Source organism: Phocoena sinus, chromosome 8, assembly GCF_008692025.1.
Source record: "Phocoena sinus isolate mPhoSin1 chromosome 8, mPhoSin1.pri, whole genome shotgun sequence".
Classification (NCBI taxonomy): domain Eukaryota; kingdom Metazoa; phylum Chordata; class Mammalia; order Artiodactyla; family Phocoenidae; genus Phocoena; species Phocoena sinus.
Window position 1 is genome coordinate 69,753,382 of NC_045770.1, and position 1,550 is coordinate 69,754,931.

General features: G+C 39.0%; 1 pseudogene; it reads right to left on the minus strand.

Annotated features, from left to right (window-relative positions):
- Nucleotides 1-446: 446 nt before the first annotated feature.
- Nucleotides 447-983, minus strand: LOC116758567 (annotated as a pseudogene).
- Between the last annotated feature and the right edge of the window lie 567 nt (nt 984-1,550).

Sequence of the window (1,550 nt, forward strand, 5' to 3'; positions counted from 1 at the left end):
ATTAGCTAAGGAAAAATGAAGAATTTCCCTCAGGAACATAGAACTGGAGAAATATTTGGTTTAGGGTGGAGATTAAAGGTCATTCCATCATTCAAAACATATTTGAGTGAACCAATAAGGAAATATGAAGAGGGAGGAAGTTACTTGTTTAAGTTAATGGCAGAGATGTGCTATGAACTCACACCTCTTATTATTTTAGGTGTTAAAAAGAAATTTTAATGTCAAAATACTATAAAATACAAAAATTTAAAAATCCCTCATTTTCCCACTATCAACTATTGAAAATGTTAATATTTTCACATACTTTTTACTTCTAGACCCCTTTGATTTCCATCTTCAGTCTGACCTTCACTCCCTCTCCATATATGGGCTCACTATTACGCTTTGTATGTTTTCTTCCCAGACTTTTTTCTTTTCTTTTCTTTTCTTTTCTTTTTTTGTGGCATTTATTCCCGGGCCATAAATTTTTGTTTCTTCAGTTTCTTCTAGGCAACCTCCTCTTCTGGTTTAGGAACAATCTGTTCTTTTTCAGTAAGGATCAGTTCAACGTGGCAGGGAGAGTTCATGTATGGGTTGAGTCGGCCACGAGCTCTGTAAGTCCTGCGCCGCATCTTGGGGCCTTTGTTCACCTGGATGTGCTCAGTGACCAGAGAATCTGCATCTAAGCCCTTAAGTTCAGCATTACTCTCTGCATTCTTGAGCATGTGCAGTAAAAATTCAGCACTCTTTTTGGGCCACCAACCGTGTGTCCAGCCCCACTGTTTGGCCTGGGCACACCTACCAACTCCACCATTGTAACCATGGAATGGCACACATTGCTTCTTTAAAGAGACATCCTTCAGATACTTGGTGGCTTTTCAGATATGCACACCCTTAATGGCCTGGGCCGTTTCACCAGTGTTCTTAAAGTGAACACGAAGATTTGAACCTCTTGACTTGCATGATTTTGTGGGGTTTTCTGGATCAAATGAATAGCGAACCATTTTTAGAGGTCACCTCAGGCCGCTTACCAGAAAAGTTCCCAGCCTTTTAAAATATGTACTTGTGCATTTTTGTGCATATCCATAGATTTCTATAGTAGTATTTTTTGTGTGCTTTTAAGATTTATATAAATATAATCACAATGTTTATAGCAGTATGCAACTTGTTTTTTTCACTCCACAGTGTTTTTTTAAGGTCTTTCCATGTTAATTCACATAAACCTACATCTTTATTTTAATTGCTGCATGGAAGTTATGTACCCCCAGTTTTTCCTTCATTCCTTTTTTTGATGCACATGTAGATTGTTTCTGACTTTTCTAATTATCAAATAATGATATTATGAACATTCATGTAATGGTCTCAGTGCTTATATGTATGATTATTTTTCTAGGTAAATAACTAATCCTAGAATTGCTGGGTCAAGGGGTATGCACAGTTTTAGTTTTAATAGAAACAGTCAGGGCTTCCCTGGTGACACAGTGGTTGAGAGTCCGCCTGCCGATGCAGGGGATACGGGTTTGTGCCCCGGTCCGGGAGGATCCCACGTGCTGCGGAGTGGCTAGGCCCGT